This window comes from Sus scrofa, chromosome 16 (genome assembly GCF_000003025.6).
Source record: "Sus scrofa isolate TJ Tabasco breed Duroc chromosome 16, Sscrofa11.1, whole genome shotgun sequence".
NCBI classification, from domain to species: domain Eukaryota; kingdom Metazoa; phylum Chordata; class Mammalia; order Artiodactyla; family Suidae; genus Sus; species Sus scrofa.
This window is the reverse complement of record NC_010458.4, coordinates 49,612,415-49,630,918: the sequence shown is the minus strand read 5'-3', so window position 1 is coordinate 49,630,918 and position 18,504 is coordinate 49,612,415. Positions and strand designations below refer to the sequence as shown.

Below are 18,504 nucleotides of genomic sequence, written 5' to 3'. Positions count from 1 at the left end.
ATTGTCACTACTGTGGCTCAAGTCATTGCTATGGTGCAGGTTCGATCCCTGACCTAGGAACTTCTGCATGGTCCCAGCATGGCCAAAAAAAAAATTAAATAGTTTAGGAGTTTCCACTGGGGCTCAGCAGGCTAAGAATCTGGCATTGTCTCTGTGGTGGCACAGGTTTGATTCCCAGTCTGGCGAAGTGGGTTAAGGATTGGGTGTTGCCACAGCTGTGGCATAGGTCTCATTTATGGCTTGGATTGGATCCCTGGCTGGGGAACTTCCATATGTTGTGGGTGCCATCATAAACAAAAATAAATAAATGCCTTAGTATATGCTAATTTTCTGAATGAAAATGATACTTTGTTGTCTTTTCAGTTTGCATTTACACAACTATCACTATACATGGGCACATGTTTCTACTCTTACCAGTCACTCATTCCTTTTTTATTATAAATCTCTTGTTCCAACACACAGCCTTCCACTGTCCTCAGCTTGGCGGGGGTGGGGTGGGGTTGTAGTTTTTTTTTTTTTTTTTCCAGAATTTCACACTTGAAACTTGAGTGATGATGAAATTTGAGGTCAACAATGAATATCAGTGATTTATCTATTTTAGAAAGGTTGCAAGGATACTGGGCAAATTAAAAGCTTATATGCATCATGGTTCCTGGGGCCAATAAAATTATTGTCTGGGTGACTGTGTTGTAGAATTGGAAAGCACGGGCATGAAATTAAGTTAACCAATACGTTTGACCAAAGGCCACTGAGGGCCCATTTTAGTTAAATTGTGATGTGGGCTGGCAGCTCCTCATTGTTTCAAAACTCCCACACATGCCCACTTCCTGAATGGTCTTGGAGCTTTGTGGAGAATGAGATGCAAGACATGTCAAGACATATCGGGTACATTAGAAGGATTTCTCGCAGCTTCTCCAACCTCCCTCTCCTGCCAGACTTCTCCCCTTCTGTGGAGACAGAGCACCTTCCCCCTAGAACAAGCCTCGGGCTTCCTGCCCTTTTGTCAGCTTTTGTTGATGAGTCCTAATGTTCCATTCAGGCTCCACCTCCATCACTGACAACTTGGCATTTGCCTGATGTGTCATCTTCAAGAGTCCTTAAGACGGGCAAGGGAGGTGAGAGAGAGGGCAATGGGGAGGAGAAGGCTGACAAAGGGCGTGCCCGCCAGCGTCACACAGCATCTGTCAGGGAGAGATTGAATCAGACCCCGGTCCTGGATGGGAGCTGATGTTCTGTCCTGTTGGTCTCTTGGCAGAGCCAGATCTAGCTTCACTCCGAGGGCCAACACTGGAGCCAACAGTGGTCTGCTCAACCTCAGTCGCCATGGTTAGTGTAAGCAGGGAACAGGCTGACTATTACATGGAGAGCCTTTGTTCTGCTGAGGACCTGGATGGGATTGGCTGTGCAAGTCTGGGGTGGAGCTGGGAACTCTGGAGGTAGAAAAGAGGTCATGTGTCTGGGGCCTTCTTGGGAGAAGGAAAGAAAAAAATACTTTGTAGGCCATGGCTGGATACAGTCTTTGTAGAAGAGGATATGTATTGGGATTTGAGGTGGGCAGTTGTGTGCCAGGTGAGGTAACCCTTCTCCATTCCTTATTAAATCCTCAGTAAAGTCACACACTCAGGAATGTGTGTGTGTATGGAGGCTGTTCGAGGAACACTAAGGGTTGTCGTAATGGTCATAGCGGCATGTTTGGGAGTCAGCGCACCTATGATGTGCCAGGAACTATGCCTATCATGGATAATCGCACGCAATCGCCACAACAACATTCTCATATTTTTACCCTCCATTTGCTTCATGATCATACTTTTATATTACGATGTTATTAGTCTTGCAATAGCGCCAACAAATTGTTGTGTTCTCTGCTTCAGCCAGGAATAATTTATTTCACAAAGAACAGTAACCTATCCAAATGCTCTAAGAGAAGGGGGCTTCTTAGGAGGTTACAAGGGAGAACATGAAAAACAAAAGCAGGACATTGGGTTGGGGGTCCTGGGAAGTGGAAAGGAACTGGGCCATGCCCCTCCTTTCTTTCTCTCCATTCTCAGCCTCTACTGCTTCTCTGTTATCTGTTTCTGCTCCAGCCTTTCTCTGAAGATGAATTTCCAGCTATCCACCTTCCAACTTGCTCCTTGCTAAAAACAGATCCTAAGTCCCAGACTGTCAACTGCAGGCTTATCAATGTCTCTCTGGAGATTTTGAGTCTCTCGTTCCAGTTCTAATAGGAGAGAATGTGATTGGCTTATCAAGAGTCAGGTGGCTACCTCTCATCTAATCATCTGTAGCCAGAAGTAGGTCCCTTGGGATGGCATAGTTCCAGGAGGAGCTAAGGGGACGCCCCTGTGATATGTCTGCTGCAATGCCCTCTGACAGAGGGGAGCCAGAGGTTCAGAGACAGAAATGTTTTTAGAACAATTGAGGGGGTTTTTTTGGCCGCACCTGTGTTCCCCAGAAGTTCCCCAGCCAGGGATCAAACCCTCACCACAGCAGCAACACAAGCCACAGCAGTGACAACGCCAGATCCTTAACCTGTTGTACCACCAGGGAGCTCCCAAGATGGAAATGTTTTGACTCCAAAGAAGAGGTAATAGAGTAACTAATCAAGGACTCTGACCGGATAGACCAGGGGTAAAGATCTGGTTGGGGATGCTTTATGTTTATTATCTAGCTGTCTCCTACTGCACTTTTGGGTGATTGGTCTTGGATGATGCAATGGATATTACTTGTTTAGAAATTAATAATCCTAGAATTTTAAATGAGGAAGGATTACTTATCAGGGGTCTTTGGTTTACAAGTAACTGAACTCAGCTCAAAATGGGTTCAACCTAAAAGTTCATGTATCTGAAAACCCCAGGGGTCCTCTAACGCCATCCTACTCTGAGGCCTCAAAACGGGTCATCCGAACCTAGTTTCATTCATTTCGTGGCTATTTCTTTAACTTCTTTCTGCCTATAATATTTCTTTCATGGCCATTTACCCTCTGCCTAGATTCACCTTCCCCTTCTGGCTGGAAAATTCCTAGTCATCCTTCAAAACTCAGTCCAAAACGTTACTCACCACTCTATGTATTTGCTGACTGGCCATCTGGCTCCAAGCAAAACTCACTGCTCTTTTGTCAGGGTCCCCAAAGCCATTTATTCATGTTCTAGCACAAGACTCACTGTCATTAGTGTTGTTGTGTATGGGATGTATGTGTTTTAATAACATGCGTGAGGAGAAGGTAGGGCTCTCCAAATCTGTACTTTTCCTATTTATCCTGGTCACATGGTTCAGTCACATTTTCCACCCCCCTTTAAGTTAAGTGGGGCCATGTAACTGCCAGCCATTTTCAGAGCTTCACCCCTCACCAAACGCCTCCTGCAAAATCCTCTGTAATCAGGTGTAGATGCTCTGGATGAGCTCTCCAAGGCCCTGGAAGATGTTGGAGCCACTCTATGGAAAGATACTGAATCCCTGAATGACAGCATGGAGCAGAGCACCCCTGGCTCTCAGCCTACACTGAAGTATATGGTGAATGAGAAAGAAACTTGCATTCTATCAAAACCCTCTATATCATTACCTATTATTGCATAGCAAGCCATCTCAAAGCTTAGTGGGTTAAGACAACAGCTATTTTTAATTGCACACAATTCAGCCTACGGGTTGGGCTTAGCTGGGCATTTCCTCCACCAGTCTTGTAGCTGGTTACTCATGCAACCAACATGTTCAGCTGGTGGGTTGGCTGGAGGCTGGGTTCAGCTAGGGTACTAGGATGCCTGGCCTCTCTCTCTCTCTTTCTCATCAGGACCCCTTCCTTTTCTCACTATCAGGACCTCTCCCTCTTCCCCATGGCCTCTCCTGTGGTCCTCCATTTGTCTCTCCAACAGCATAGCCAGACTTCTTCTCTGGAGCTCAGGGTGGCCAAGAATGGGAAAGTGGAACCTGCCAGACCTTCCTAAGGCTTAGGCTTGGAATGGAACTAGCATCACCTCCACTGTGTTCTCTACATTAGGGCAAGTCACAGAGTCAGCCCAATTTGTGGAGAGATGGCTATACCAAGTGTGCATAGTAAAAGATATAGTTTACCGGGGGCCATAGGTATGACAGACCACTATAGCCACTGAAACAAAGGGCTTGTTTGTTACAGCAACTACTTGCACTCACAAATCAATGCCAACAGGTCACTGTTTGTCAAAGTGTCAGTCTCTTACTGCCTTTACAATTTTTGCATTTTCTGGGTACCATCGTTAATATTATTTACTTACTGTTCCTTTAAACAACGAACTTGAAAAATAAATTCATTGAAAAATAAAATTTTGTATTACTACTGTGACTACAGGGCTGAAAGTGCAATTCCACTTTTCTTCAGTTCTCAATAGCATAAGTACACAACCATTTTTAAAATTCATCAATATAGGAATTCCCACAACAAGATCAGTGGCGTACCTGCAGCACCAAGGACTCAGCTTCAATTCCAGGGCCAGCACAGTAGGTTAAAGGATCTAGCATTGCTGCAGCTGCTGCTGTGTAGTTCAAAACTGTGCTTCGGATCTCATCCTTGGCCTAGGAGCTACAGGGTGGTCAAAAAAGAAAAAAAAATCATCAATACATCCCCTCATGTTACCTTGAAATCATCAGGGTTGGGTCCATCCCCTAGGTTAAGAGGTTACAGAGATGCCCAGGGAATTTGGTTGAAATGAACTTTATGGAATTGAAACCTGCTTCTGGGAGTTCTCCTGTGGTGAAGCGGATTCAGGATCTGGGATGTCACTGAAGCTGCTTGAGTCACTGCTGTGGTGCAAGTTCAGTCCCTGGCCTGGGAACGTCCACATGCCTCAGATATGGCCAAAAAATGAAATGCAACAAAAGAAACCTGCTTCCCTATAATTTTTACCCATTAGATTCTACCTAAACCCAATCTGATTTCTTAATCTGCCCTTGGGTATTTGAAGAATTCTCAAGGAGATGCTCCGAATATTCCAGCTCCTTCAACATATCCATTTTCTTTGAAGTAGTCTACTACCACTGAGTGGAAATTAACCCAGCCAAATACATGAACCAACTCAAAATACCAAAGACGAGACTGAAACTCTGTTTATCTGCCCTGTGGGTTGGTTGAGATCCTAGGAGCAAAGCAGCAGGTGGGCAGACCCAGGCCTTTTCTCAGAGGTGATGGCAGCCAGTGAGTTCCTCTCAAAAGTGGCTCTGTTTCCATAACAACCACCACAGTGATGATGCTACCTCTCCTTGTCTCATGTCCTCAGGGCTTGGAGACACCACTCCAGAATTCACATCCCTACAGAGATCTGATTCCAGTGGTTCCCACTCTGTGGAGCTGCTCAGACAAGATGGTCACATCTTGCTTATAGATCTCCGTTTCTTTCTCCCTCTGCCTCTCTCATTTCTTTTCACCACTGAGGCACTACCTTTCCCTGACCCCCCTCCTGAGTGTTCAAAATATATTTACTTACTACGGTTTTCTTGTGGGTGAAGTGGTCTATGCCTCTCTTAATACTGCAAGGGGGGGAACAGCTCGATTGGAAGTTTCTAGAAAGGAGACCGCTGGACATTAAGGAGTTGGGTTATTTTCTAAGTAGAAGGGCATTATCAAATAGTTATAGATCTGCCTCTCTTTCTGATTCCAGCAGGAACCTAATTTGATTTCTAAACACTATTTCAGAGATCTTGGAAGACTGGCTGGGGAAGGGGTAAGGAAAGTCACCCCCCAACACAAAATATCTCATTCTTGGGGTCCTGTGGTCATGACTCTATGAAGCAATTGATGCCCAAATAAGAAGGTCTCATTCTTTTTTTTTTTTTTTTTTTTTTTTTCCTTTTGGCTGCCCCAGCAGCATATGGAAGTTCCTGGGCCAGGGATCGAATCTGAGCCAGAGCTGTGACCTACGCTGCAGCTGGAGCAACCCTGGATGCCTAACCTTCTGGTCTGGGCTGGGGATTGAACTGACACCTCCACCTTGTACTGACAAGCCAGATCATTAACCCACTGTGCCACAGTGGGAACTCCAAGAGGGCCTCATTTTTTAAGGGGCGCTGCTTATAGGTATGCCCCTATGGGGACCAGACCTCAACTGAAGCCTAACTGCATGAACCAGGTAGACATGGGGCAAGTCCTGGCCCCACTGCTCATGGGTATGTGGCTCTGGGCAAGTGGCTTCTTCTCCTGGGATCTCACAACAACTGGGTAAAGCTGACTTGGGCTGTCATGTGCCTTGAGGGCTGAAATGGGTTCTCCAAGTTTATTTGGCTTCCAAATCTTCCACTCTTGGTATAAATGCAGATTCCTGGGCCCAATGCCCTTTTGATTCCATGATGGCAGGGTGAATCTGCATGTTAAAGAACACCTGGCATCGGGAAATGGGGGTGTCAGGCCAGATTGGGAGAAATTCCAGTCTAATATATGGCTTGTCCACGGAGGCTCTAAACCCACCCACTGTAGGTGTTCTGTCCCCCAACAAGTCTTACTCACTCTCACTCACATCTATTGTGTGGTGGGCTGTGGAATAAAGAAATAAGGGAGGAAAAGGCACCTTCTCAGCTCACAAAGAAGTCTGGCTGGAGGAAGCCTCACTGGCAGGTCTGTGCTCTGCTGGCGCCCCCTAGTGGTAACATGCTGAACCACCGGCACATCCCTCTGGGAATCTCTGATTCTGGCTTGATTCACTTGAAGAATCATTAATGGCCAGGAGGTCACCTGAGATTAGTAGGAAGTGGAAACAGATTTTGATCAGTGCCACCTCTTGATGCAGGTGGCTGGGTGAGATGGAAAGTTCGGAAACCCTGGAGACAAAGAGATTTGGGTTCAAACATTTCTTCGTCTCATCTGTTTGAACAGACCATTAACTTCAGAGCCTTATTTTTTTTGATCTACCAAATGGACACAATGGAGGACCTCTGGGAGGTCTTTTTTTCTTGGCCGTGCCCGTGGCATGCAGAAGTTCCCGGGGCCAGGGATCGAACCTGAGCCACAGCAGTGACAATGCCAGATCCTTAACCCACTGAGCTACCAGGGAACTCCCAGCCCTGGGAGGTCGTGAACTTATTCTCTACTCTCCCCTCCTTGGTCCTGTGTTTTTGTCCCTTCTTCCTCCCTCCACTGTTTAAGACCTGTCTTCGTCCCGGGAGCCTTTAGGTAGAGAATAGTCCTTGGTGAAAGCAATGACCAGTCTTCCCTCAAACAGAATCTGGTCCCTTCGTAGCCCCAACCAGGCCTCCATGAGGCTCCCTGACCTTGTCTTGGTGGTGGAGGAGGCACCCCAGTCCCTGCAGCCCTGTTATTTACCATCCTTATGCTCCCCCTCCTCCCTCCAGCCCATGCAGTGTCTTCCGTAGTCTGGGGAGCTGGAAATTTTGATTGCCAAGTGTGCATCACAATTGTTCTGCTTTATATCATCACTGGCTTTTGAACTTAAAAGACAGAAATGCGTGACTTTTTTTCCCTCTGATCCCACAAGGACCGCCACCTCCCAAGGCAGTGGGTAACTCTCAGGAAGCACAGCCCTCAGGGTACAAGTGAGACATGTCCCAAGAGCAGAGATAAGTAAAAGCACATCAGCTGGTCTTTGAAGTCTTGTGGCACACAGGCTGATAAAAATGCCACCCCTGTCCCTGCAGCCCTGTCATTTACCAGGTGCTCGGAGGGCGAGTGAGATCTCACAAGGAAAGTGGCTGGCGCAGGATGGGCACTCTTTCTTTTTCTTTCAAAAGAGCTCATTTGGCACACATTTTGGTTTTTACTGAAAAAGGAAGTTTCTTTTGCTTCTTTTTCTTTCAGTCAACACAGAGAGGCATAGCCGACAATGTGGCCTTTAGCAAAGTGTAACTGCTATTTAGGGAGACTCTGCAATGGGCCAGGCGCTCTTCTAGGAGTAGGGGAAACAGTGAGAAAATACATCCCGGGGTCACGGAGCTTGCTATCCAGACAGGCTGCGCACAGATGCACAAATAAGCACCTAAGAGGTCAGGTGCCGAGGATGCTCTGAGGAACAGCCAAGGCGGGACCGAGCCAGGTGGGAGGGAGGGAGGGACAGCCTCTCTGATAAGAGGGTGTGTGATGGGTTCCACTGTGGCACAATAGGATCGGTGGTGTCTCTGGAGCACAGGTTGGACGCCCAGCCCGGCACAGTGGGTTAAGGATCCCATGTTACCAAACCCACAGCTGTTCCCTGACCCAGAACTCCATCTGCCACCCCAGTCAAAAAAGGAGAAAAAAAGATGACATGTGAGCCGAGGTCTGTGTGGAGTGAGGGGCTGAGCCCTGAGGACATCTGGGCAGGAATGGTCCAGCTCTTTGCCATCCTGGAGCCCAACTTCCAGCTTGGCTACTGATGATGGGTGGCTTGGTTCATTTGGGTTCTGGTCACCACCTGGCAAGGAACCCAGCCATGGGCCAAACACTCTGCTAGGTCCCAGCAGTGATGCTGGCTTTCCATCCCCTTGTCTGCAGAAGAGGTCAAGGGCATTGGAAACCTCATGGAGTGAAACCAGATGGGCAGGGTACCTCACCCCTCTGGGTTTTCCATGGCCAGCTCCTTTGCATCCTGCAGATCTCAGCCCAGAGGTCACCTCCCCAGAGACAAGGGAGTCACAGCCAACCCAGCTGCACCCTCTACCACATGACCTGTTTGGTTTAAATTACTCGCACAATGATGTGGAGAGGAAGAGAAGAGTTTTGCAATAAGCAGAAGTGATCCAAGGTGGGGCTAGACCAAGACAGTACAGGGTATTGGAGTTGAAGATAAAGTTATGGAGGACACACAATTAGTGGGACCTCATGGCTGAGCTGATCCATTAAGCCAGAGGGGCCAGGTTGATTTCAGGGATGTGGCTTGGGGACAAGTAGTATTATTGACCAGGATGGGCACCAGAGAGAAGGAGCTGGTCTGTAGGAAAGACTATTGTATCTGGAAAGAGATATCCAAAGGCTGGTGGCATGGGTCTGGACTTCAGACACAAGTCCAGGTCGGGGAAGGGTGGACTTAGGAGTCATTAGAGAGGGTTTGGGGAGCTGCAGGAGTCTATAACGGAAAGTCTACAGATGAGGGAAGCTTGGAGAGCGTGAGTGTCTGGAGGAAAAATAGCCCCGTCTGACATCACGTGCCACTTGCTGGAGTGTAAATATTCCCACCCCGTAACTGATTGTAAGCTACTAATGAAGTCAGAGCTGGGCAGTGATGCCTACCATGACTCTTGTAAACTGGAATGAGCCAGCTGGACACACAGCAGTGGTCACACCTCCAAATGTGGTAAAGTCTGTCACCTGCTGGTAGTCTATTTTTCTCCACACCTAACAAGTGAATTGTACATGTCTCCTCTGCCGTATCAGTAAACAGATGGGGATTGTTTTGCCTGCGTAAATACACAATTCCTCCTCCTCCTCCTTTTTTATTTCCTCCTCGTCCTCCTTCTCCTTCTCAGCGGCCCCAGGCAGGCCCTGCTGGATCTGCAGAAATCCTTGCACCACCTTCCAGGGACAGCTCTTGCCCACGGCCCTGCGTGCTGAACTTATGGAGTTTCCAGGCGGCTCTGACTCAATTTCACATTCTCTCTCCTACCTTCCCCAGTACAAGGGAAAGTACTTTTTGTTTTCATGTTGCTGAGGAAAAGGGTGAAGCTCTTAACACAATTTTAAAGTCATAGCAGTGCGGGATGATTCAAGTCATCCCTAGAATTTTGCCTCGTCTGATCAAATCATGTCAACTTCAGGGCAGTCCTTTTTGCTGGGCTTTTCATTGTCACTCTGTCAAGCCTCCCTGTCTCCTTTGCTCTTCTCTTACTGTCAGAGTTATCATGTCTCAGACACCCGCGTGGGCTTCAGCTGCTGTCATGGGGTGCAAGGCATCAGTAAAGCTCAGTAAATGGGGGTGACGGGAAGGGTGAGGAAGCTGGGGCAGGATATGGGGAGATGGGGGAGCAACTGGGGGTGTAGCTCATCAGGGGAGAGGAGCTTCCATTCTTCCCCATTAAAGGCTATGAAGCAGAGCAGAAGGAAAACGGACTTGGGCATATTCTTGTCAAGTGAAGCTGGACATGTGATGAGTCACACAAGTAGGCAGTAGCTGGGGTTCTGGTCGGGGGGCAGCACTGAGGCCGGGATCTGAGAGGGGCTAGGATCAAGGAGAGCTGAAGCTGTGGGTGTTCCTTCTGGGTGACCCAAATGACCAGGCTGTGGGTGTGGGGAGGGAGTGGGACCCAGCCCCCAGGAGAGTACACTTTTTAATGTTTGTTCTTGGAAACAATCAAAGCAGCCCCTGGGGCAGAGTGAGGGCTCAAAATGGTAAGGCTAGCATTTTTCAAATGCCTTGTTTCTGTTTTTTATTTACCAAGGTTAAATATGCTATGTGTACTAATACTAAACAAACAAACAAAAAAACAAAAACAAAGAAGGAAACAGGATTTACCTTCAATCCCAAAGACAAAGAGAAGAATACCACTTAGACCTTTTTTCTTTTTTGGCTTTTTAGGGCAGCATCCACAGCACATGGAGGTTCCTAGGCTAGGGGTCGAATCAGAGCTGTAGTTGCCAGCCTACACCACAGCCACAGCCACACCACCAGATCCAAGCTGCATCTTCGACCTATACCACAGTTCATGGCAATGCTGGATCCTTAACCCACTGAGCGAGGCCAGGGATCAAACCTGAGTCCTTGTAAATACTAGTAGCATTCACTACTGCAGAGCCCCAATGGGAACTCCCGCTTAGGCTTTTTATTCAATGTACTTGTGTTTTGTTTTGTTTGTTTTTTAATACATCTTTGGTGACATATTATGTCTACAGTTGTCGCTCCTAATTTTTATGCTGAATATTAGGTCAATAAACACTTGCCCAGGTCATTACAAAGTTGTTTTAAAAAATGTTTTTACAGGGAGTTCCCGTCGTGGCTCAGTGGTTAACGAATCTGACTAGGAAACATGAGGTTGCAGGTTCGATCCCTGGCCTTGCTCAGTGGGTTGGGGATCCAGCGTTGCCATGAGCTGTGGTGTGGGTCAAAGACGCAGCTCGGATCCCGAGTTGCTGTGGCTCTGGCGTAGGCCAGCAGGTACAGCTCTGATTGGACCCCTAGCCTGGGAACCTCCATATGCCAAGGGTGCGGCCCAAAAAAAGACAAAAAAATAAATGAACCTACAAACCTTCAATCTAAAGCTCATGAAGAAATCTCATGCTAAGAAAGACACCAAACCTGACCATGGGAATGTAAATTTGCTTTGGAAACTACTATTTACATGAAAGTCTAAAAAGGACTTTAAAATAAGAATGTACAGACTATTCAGAAAAGTAAAAGTGCAAGAAATTAAGAAATAACAAATGAATATGAAAAGGAAGCAATGATAATCTCTGGAATAAAAATAATAACGCAGGACAATGGGGACCTGCTATACAGCACAAGGAACTCTACCCAATATTCTGTGATAATCTAGATGGAAAAAGAATCAAAAGAATGGATGTGTGTATACATGTATAACTGAATCCTTTTGTTGCACAGCAGAAATTAGCAAAACATTGTAAATCAACTATACCTCAATAAAACTTTAAAAAATGAAAAAAACCTATTTCCTTTGCATACGAGGAGCTATGTGGGCTTTTCAATTTCCTTGGTGTGCTCATGTAAGGACATAGAGCAAATAATAATAATAATAATAATAAGGCAGGAAACAGAGTGTTTTGAATTGGAAATGGGTACTGAGGGATACAACTAGGTCATAGCACAGAAAACAGAGAGTTTAAAAAATAAGTCAGGAGCTCCCACTGTGGTGCAGTGTGTTAAAGATCTGGTGTTGCTGCAGCTGTGGTGTAGCTATGTCTCGGATTTGATCCCTGGTCTGGAAACCTCCATATGCCGTGGGTGTGGCCAAGAAAGAAAGGAAGGAAGGAAGGAAGGAAGGAAAGAAAGAAAAGAAATCAAAGCCAGTAGGAAGGAGACCTGAGGGTAGGTGGAAGGACCCTAACATTTGTCCTGTGAGTGGAGGGAATGGAAGAGAAGCAATGTTTGAAGATCGGCTTATTGGGAACATTCCAGAAAAGTGAGATATGGGTTCTTTTATGAAAAGACCACTTAGAATCCTGAAAAGGAGAACCAAAAATAAATGTGTTCACCCACACTGTAATGAGACTGTAAGCTAAAAGAGAACATATAGAGTCATCAGAGGGGAAAAAACCAGATGACTTTTAAAAGCAATTACTTATAATAGCAATTTTTTTTTCTGTTGGCAGACTTCTCATTGGTAATGGTGTACTTTCTAACTGATGTTTTTAAATATAACCCAGCTTAATTTTTATATTAAACTTAATTAAAATTCACGAATGAGGACAAAATAAAGATACTTCTTAACACATAGAAAAATAAGTGAGTTTACCACCAAAAGACCTGCATTTAAAATTTTTTTTTGTCTTTTTTAGGATCGTACCAGCCGCATATGGAGGTTCCCAGGCCAGGAGTCGAATCAGAGCTATAGGCACCAGCCTGTGCCAGAGCCAGAGCAACGTGGGATCTGAGCTGCATCTGCGACTTACACCACAGCTCACGGCAACACCAGATTCTTAACCCACTGATCGAGGCCAGGGATCGAACCTGAGTGCTCATGGATGCTAGTCGGATTCATTAACCACTGAGCCATGATGGGAACTCCCCGAGACCCATATTAAAAGAATCATCAAAGGATGCATTTCAGCAAAAAGAAAGTGAGCTCAGAGAGGATCAGGGAAGGTACAGTGTTGAGAACAGACATGGATAAAATACCTACACGGATGCACGTCAAGATGATGATACTAAGTGAAGTAAGTCAGACAGAGGAAGACATCATATAAGATGACTACTATGTGTAAACTAATAAAAAAATGACATGGGGAGTTCCTGCTGTGGTGCAGTGGAAACGAATTAGACTAGTATCCACGAGGATGTGGGTTCTATCCCTGGCCTCGCTCAGTGGGTCAGGGATCCAGCATTGCCGTGAGCTGTGGTGTAGGTCACAGACGCAGCTTGGATCTGGCATCGCTGTGGCTGTGGCGTAGGCCAGCAGCTGTAACTCCAACTGATCCCTAGCCTGGGAACCTCCATATGCTGCAGGTGCAACCTTTAAAAAAAAAAGGCAAAACAAACAAACAAACAAAAAACCTTATTCACAAAACAGAAACAGACTCAAAGATTTTGAAATAAAACTTATGATTACCAAAGGGAAACGCAGTGCGGGAATGAACTAGGAGGCTGGAATGAACACATACACACCAGCATGTATAAAATAAATAACAAGGAACTACTGTCTAGCACAGGGAAATCTACTCAGTACTGTGTAATGACCTACTTGGGAGAAGAATCTGAAAAGGCACGGATGTATGTGTATGTGTAACTGATACACTTTGCCATGCACCTGCAGCGAATACAACATTGTAAATCAACTGTACGTCAATAAAATTAAAAAATAAGCATTAATGTCAAAATCATTTTTAATGAGTTTTTTAAAGGGTAAGACAAAATAAAGATGCACTCTGATGCACAGAAAATAAGTGAGTTTACCACCAAGAGACCTGTGTCAAAAAATTAACAAAGGATGCATTTCAGCAAGAAGCTCAAGAGAAGGTGGGAAGGAACAGGGTTGAGAACAGACCTGGATAAAATACCCTGGCAAAGTGAATTAGCCACTGATGTCAAAATAATTTCTAATGTTTTTTTTTTTTTAAAAAAGGGTAAAACTAAAACTCTAAATGAAAATAAAGTGTGTCTGTGTGTGCGCACACCAGGCACATGTGTGCACTCAGGTGTGTACATGCGTGTGCTATGTAACCCCTGCCAGGTATTGTGCCAGTGGTTTATCTGTTACCTCCTCTCCTTCAAAGCCACCTTTCATTGCCCTGCTTGTGATACTGGCGTTTTTCACCCTTGCTGCCTGTCGTGACATGACATTCCGTCAGTAGAAAGAACTGGAAGGACACTGGAAGAACGAGAGGCTCTGCTTTTGGCAAGTGTTCCCAGAGGGTGGCACGTCCCATGGCAGCTTCCCTGTCACTCCAGAGCAGAGGGTGAGTTCCCTGAGCACCCCGCCCCCGCCCAGCAGATTCCCAGGAGGTTCTGCAGGTGTGGCTGGCAGCGAACGTTTCTGTCCTCCACGGAACCCAGCTGTGCCCTCTCCAGGGGTCTGGATGCATCCCTGCAGAATGGAACCTCTTCCAGCTGTGACTTCCCTAGGTGCTGCATCTCGGCCCCGGAGAGGCTGCTCTCTGACTCAGACAGTCTTTTAGAGTTTCTCTTTACCTCCTTGTAGACAACCTCTTGTTACTTCAAGAAAGCCCCCAATACTTCCCTCCCCTTGGTCTAAGGTGCAGCCCCCACTGTATGACTGTCAAGCCGCCTCTTTCACCTGATTCTCGCCTTTCACCCAGTCTCATCTCATCTCCTGCCGTCCCTCCCACCCACATACTGTGTGATCATAATGAATGTCCCTCCTATGTCGGAAACACTATGCTTTTTCATGATTCTGTGCCTGTGCCATGCTGTGGCATCTATTTTTTTTTTTTTTTTTTTTTTTGTCTTTTTAGGCATATGGAGGTTCCCAGGCTAGGGGTTGAATCGGAGCTGTAGCCGCCAGCTTACGCCACAGCCACAGCAATGAGGGATCCGAACTGCATCTGAGACCCACCCCACAGCTCTCGGCAACACAGGGTCCTTAACCCACTGAGCGAAGCCAGGGATCAAACCCGAGTCTTCATGGATCCTAGTTGGGTTCATTAACCGCTGAGCCACAACGGGAACTCCTGTGCCATCCATCTAGTCTTTTTTTTTTTTTTTTTTTTCCTTTGTCTTTTTTGGCTGCCCCAGCAGCATATGGAGTTCCCAGGCCCCGGATCAGAACCAAGCCACAGTTTTGACCTATGCCACAGCTGCAGCAATGCCAGATCCTTAACACACTGTGCAGGGCAGGCTGGAGACAGAACCTGCGTCCAGGGGCTGCAGAGACACCGCTGATCCCGTTGCACCACAGCGGGAACTCTTGTGCCATCTACACTCAATACCATTTCCCCTCGTCCTCCTGGTAAGCCAACCTTAAGACGATGCCTCCTCCTCTCTGAATCCTTCCCCAGCCCCCCAGTGGAGGTAGCTACCCTCCCCCCCTGTACAGCCTCACAGTCCTCTGCACAGCCCCCGTCTAAAAGTTTGTATGAGTATAGACAGTGAGTGTCTGAGAGTCCCCCTAGATCTGAGCTCTTTGAAGGAAGAGACCTTGCTGAAATTACACAGCCAAAGTTGTGCATTAGGAGTTCCTGTTGTGGCTCAGCAGGTTAAGAACCTGCCACAGTCTCCTTGAGAATGCAGGTTCAATCCCTGGCTTCGCTCCACAGATAAAGATTCCAGCATTGCTGCAAGCTGCCACATAGGTCACGGATGTGGCTCAGTTCTGGCATTGTTGTGGCTGTGGCATAGGCCTGCAGCTGCAGCTCCCATTGGACCCCTAGCCTGGGAACCTCCATGTGCCCCAGGCGCGGCTGTAAAAAGAAAAAATAAATTAAATAAATAAATAAATAAATAAATTTATGTATTAGACCTACTGTTCATTCAGCACCAGGCACAGATTACATCTAACCTTGTCAGCAACCCATTTCTCTTCTACAAATGAGGAAATCAAGGCTCTGGGAGGTTTAGTAACTTGCTAAGGCCACACAGCTGGAACATAGTAGAGCTAAAATGAAAAAAAAAAAAACTACTTTTGTCTGATTTCAAATTCATACTGTTCTGGGCTGCCTCTGTGTCTTATTCATCTCTGGGTCCCCAGAGTCTGGTTCACAGCCAAGTACATAGTAGACCCTAATAAATATTTGATGAATGGATGAAAGAATAAATGAATGCACGAGCGAGTGTACAAGCCCAGGAACCATGGGAGGCAGAAGGCATCTTTGGCGGAATAGGTACAAGAAGGAACATGTTTATAACTTGTGTGGGGAGAGGAGATAACTTAATTGCACATTTTTTCTACTTTGCATCCTAATGGGTTTACAAGAAAAGGCATCTGGGCAGGAAAACAGCGTATCCTCCACATTTCATTACTGATTAAAATGATTTACAATGTAATATGAGTGACTTCAAATAAGCAAACCTAGCAAATGCAAGAAATAGCCAAAAATGGAATGTAGAAATGGAGGTAAGATAAATTGGATCTGAAATATTTAGGTCTCATAAATGAGAAATCAAAAACTGAGGTTTCTGGCTTTGGCTTTGTTCGGCAAGCAAGTGACAAAGGCAAAAACACACAAAAATAAAAACATGATGCCTGGATCCTTAAAGTAGATGGGGTGTTTCAAAGGTCTTTTGATCCAGAGATCTCAAGGTATTTAGAAAATTCTTTTACCTTTTGCTGAACTGATGCCAACAAAAGGAGATGCATCATCTGGTTAGCAGGATGAGGAGCTTCAGATATCAGTGATGGGAGCTGAGGCTGATAAGAGTACTTGTTGTCTCTAAAACGACGAGGGAGCCCCTGGCTTGAGCGATGCACTCACTCACTCATTCACTCAGCATAGCCGGCCTCAAGCGCTAGGGAGGTCAGGGCATGAATAACTGGCTCTGGCACTTTGCACCTGTCTAACTCCAGGCATAGAAGGGACTTCTCTTCTTTGACTCATGTCCTCAGCTGTAAAAGGGAGATAACAATACCCCTGATATCTGATGCCACTCGTCTTCATTTTTTTCTTTTATCTTTTTAGGGCCGAACCTGTGGCATATGGAGGTTCCCAGGCTAGGGGTCAAATTGGAGCTATAGCCGCCCACCTATACCACAGCCACAGCAATGCAGGATCTGAGCCACGTCTGTGACCTACACCATAGCTCACAGCAACCTCGGATCCTTAACCTGCTGAGCGAGGCCAGGGATCAAACCTCCTTCCTCATGGATACTAGTCAGATTCGTTTCCCTAAGCCACGACGGGAACTCCCATTAGTCTTCATTTTAAGATGAGAAAAACGAGTCTGACATCAGTTAAGTGACTTGCTCATGACTGTAGACAGGAAGTGGTGGTGTTGAAATCCAAACCCTGGCTTCCGACTCAATCCTGTCTGGTTCCCATACTCCTGCATCCTGTTTCTCTGCCTCATTCCCCTCTATTCTCATAATCCAGCACAGAGGTGGCACAGAGGCGGTGCTGTGGAATATTGTAAAGATGGAAGGAGACGGCTGTGTCAGGCCCCTCCAGGTCACCAATGCAGCTGGTTGGCCTGGCCGGCAAAGCCAGACCAGCCTATTCGTGTATCTATGTTTAATGCAGAACATGTCCTTTTTTTTTGGGTCATTTCTAGGGTCACACCCACAGCATATGGAGGTTCCCAGGCTAGGGGTTGAATCAGAGCTGTAGCCACCAGTCTACGCCAGAGCCACAGCAACGCCAGATCCAAGCCGCATCTGCGACCTACACCACAGCTCACAGCAATGCTGGATCCTTAACCACTGAGCGAGGCCAGGGATCAAACCCGCAACCTCATGGCTCCTAGTCGGGTTCGTTAACCACTGCACCACGGCGGGAACTCCAGAACATGTCCATTTAATCAGAGTTTGCTCTCAGCTGGCATGCTCCACACTTACACTTAGTACTAAATGAGACGCTCAGTAGAAGTCCTTAAAGTCAACACCCAAATTATTGTCTGGTGTTGATTACTGGAAACTTAAAAGATGATTATTTTCTTTCTTTCTTTCTCCCTCTCTCTTTCTTTCTTTCTTTCTTTCTTTCTTTCTTTTTCTTTCTTTCTTTCTCTGTCTCTTTCTTTTTTTCTTTTTACAGCCGCACCTATGGCATATGGAAGTCCCTGAGCCAGGGGTCGAATCAGAGCTGCAGCTACCAGCCTACATCATAGCCACAGCAACACTGGATGCGAGCTGCGTCTGTGAACTACACCACAGCCCAGAGCAACACCAGATCCTTAACACACTGAACGAAGCCAGGGATGGAATCCAGGTCCTCATGGATACTAGTCGGGTTCTTAACCGGCTGAGCCATAACAGGAACTCCAAAAGATGATTATTTTCCAAAGGAATATATTTACATTTTAATCAGCACCTTCCAGGAAGATGTAACTGTGAAGATTAAGAATCCTTGGTACAAACTAGTTGGAGGAGATTCCAGATGCAGGAAGGGCTGTCTCAAAGCAGAGGGCCCTTGTTCCTTGGACAGGGTTATTGCTCTGTCCTTAAACATCTCTTCCCTTGCAGAATACACACGATGGCCACTAGGTGGCGGAGTTGTAAAGCCGAAGACCCAAGAACAGACAAACAGCCAAATCTCCAGTCAGAGATCACAGCCAAGCTCAACTTTTTGACAGCTTTGAAGTTTAGATGCAAAAGAGACTTCTTCTCCTTCTTAAGTAATCCTCCTTTTGCAATCAGGAGCTCATCGTTCAAACAAATCTGACATTTTCCTCCCCTGAGTAAACTCTTTTGTCTCCGTCCATTCAACTATCCACTTATCCATCTCTCCATCCATCCTCCCATAATCCACTACATATTTATGAACATGTAGTACATTCCAGGCAT

General features: G+C 46.3%; 1 long non-coding RNA gene across 1 annotated transcript in view; it reads right to left on the bottom strand.

Annotated features, from left to right (window-relative positions):
* LOC110257222 overlaps positions 206-18,504 on the bottom strand; it is a 407,568-nt gene continuing 389,269 nt past the window's right edge. Inside the window, exon 7 of the long non-coding RNA XR_002339533.1 lies at positions 206-4,549. This is a non-coding gene — a long non-coding RNA (uncharacterized LOC110257222). The remainder of the gene's footprint in view (positions 4,550-18,504) is intronic.